This window comes from Triticum dicoccoides, chromosome 7B (genome assembly GCF_002162155.2).
Source record: "Triticum dicoccoides isolate Atlit2015 ecotype Zavitan chromosome 7B, WEW_v2.0, whole genome shotgun sequence".
Lineage (NCBI taxonomy): Eukaryota > Viridiplantae > Streptophyta > Magnoliopsida > Poales > Poaceae > Triticum > Triticum dicoccoides.
Window position 1 is genome coordinate 434,996,479 of NC_041393.1, and position 2,482 is coordinate 434,998,960.

Here is a 2,482-nt window from a genome sequence, read left to right on the forward strand (position 1 = left end):
AGGTTTCATTTCTTATGTCGTGTCAGTAACGAAGGCACTGTCCATCACTTATATTACTAGAAAAAATTGGATCAGTCTGTTGTCTGAGTACAAGCTGAATCCCTATGATGAACTGTAGTTTGGTTTAACAAAAACGCCACAATTAGTCCTTCACGCATTTAAAAGAAATGAAGAAAAGAACTGGATCACGGTCATGGATCCTAGTCAAGTTAGAAAGCTGATCATAGCAGACCAGACACGATCGCCGCTGTCTCGCACATCGGTACCACCTTCAGCAACGGATTGAGCACTGGCAGGTGCTCTCGCACTAACAGCGGCAGCAGCTCAGTCTGATCCAGCTGAGGATTGGTCACCGACCGCGTCAGCGGATCAGTCTGATCTACTGGAGGATCGGGCATCGACACCGGCACATGCTCTGACACCGGCACCAGCTCTACAAGGAGCACCATCTCCGGCAGTAGTAGCGGCTTGGGCACCTGCACCAACACTTGCACTTGCATCTGCTCTGGCCCGTACAGTTGCACCGGCAACAGACTGGGCTGCAGTTGCACTTCATATACCAAAGTCCTTACAAAAACCGACATGTCCACCTTCTTGGTAAGCATTGGCCGCTCAAGTGCTTCATTCTTTTTTCTTTCCATGTTGTTTCACATGATTCACTTTGTTGATCTAACTGTTTGGGTAAGTCTTCTTGTTTGCAAACAGATAATTCCTAGAGCAACGAGGGAGTCATTCAACAATTCGGGCGACCGCGGCCAAGTTTCTCACCATGCGCAGCCTTGGTGTGAATGAACCTTCTCAATATACCGTTGTCGGTGTCAAAACCGACGGATCTCGGGTAGGGGGTCCCGAACTATGCGTCTAGGTGGATGGTAACAGGAGACTAGGGACACGATGTTTTTACCCAGGTTCGGGCCCTCTCGATGGAGGTAAAAGCCTACTCCTGCTTGATTAATATTGATGATATGGGTAGTACAAGAGTAGATCTACCATGAGATGAGAGAGGCTAAACCCTAGAAGCTAGCCTATGGTATGATTGTTGTTCGTCCTACGGACTAAAACCCTCCGGTTTATATAGGCACCGAAGAGGGTTAGGGTTACACAGAGTCAGTTACAATGGTAGGAGATCTACATATTCGTATCACCAAGCTTGCCTTCCACGCCAAGGAAAGTCCCATCCGGACACGGGACGAAGTGTTCGATCTTGTATCTTCATAGTCCAGGAGTCCGGCCAAAGGTGATAGTTCGGCTATCCAGACACCCCCTAATCCGGGACTCCCTTAGTAGCCCCTGAACCAGGCTTCAATGACGACGAGTTCGGCGCGCATATTGTCTTCGGCATTGCAAGGCGTGTTCCTCCTCCGAGTACTTCATAGAATATTTTTGAACACAAGGATAGTGTCCGGCTCTGCAAAATAAGTTCCACATACCACCGTAGAGAGAATAATATTTGCACAAGTTCAATCTGCTGACGTATTCCGTGGCGTGACATCACGGCCAAGTCTTTATTCGAATTGTTTTTACTGTTTCACCTCAGCACGCTTAGCGAGGCGGTTTGCTTGGCATGTCTTGTCAAAGCAGAGATCGTGTCCCCTTATTCCGGGATTCTCATTAATACGGGCGTGGGTAACCCAACCGCGCCATAAATTACGGTGCTTGGGAGATAAACGAGTTTTACCAGGCCGGTGGGGACGCATAGCTTTGTCCATCCATATAAGGGGATAAGGATCCACCTTTTCACACACGCCTTCTTCCTCCTCTGCTCATCCATTTCCGTGCACTCGAGCTCCAGCGCCCAAGTCCGTACATCTCGCCTTAACCTTCCCCAGCCATGTCCGGAGGGGGAGGCGAGTGGATGGTCTCCTCCATCACGAAGGGACACATCAAAAAGCTGTGGAAGGCCGAATACTTGTCCAGCGACATCGCGCATCGGCTCCCTGACAAGGGGTAGCTTATCCCCACCCCGAGGCCTCATGAGAGGGTGGTGTTCCTTACCTACTTCCTCCGCGGACTAGGTTTTCCACTTCACCCATTTGTCCGGGGGCTCATGTTCTATTACGGCCTGGATTTCCACGATCTGGCCCCGAATTTCATCCTCAACATCTCGGCATTCATCGTCGTGTGCGAGGCCTTCCTCTGCATCCGGCCCCACTTCGGCTTACGGCTAAAGACCTTCAATGTCAAGCCGAAGGTAGTGGGTGGCCGCCAGGCGGAGTGCGGAGGTGCCATGGTGGGCAGGATGCCCAACGTTATATGGCTCGAGGGCTCCTTCGTGGAGACCATAAAGGGGTGGCAATCGGGGTGGTTCTACATCACCGAGTCGCGTGACCCTAAATGGGTGGCGGCCCCCGAATTCCGATCTGGCTTCCCTACACGGCTCACCTCTTGGAAAGAGACGGGCCTGACATGGGGTAGTTTGGAAGAGCTGACCGTACTCCAAACCTGCGTCCAAACCCTGGTGAACAAGAAGCTCAAGCTTGTC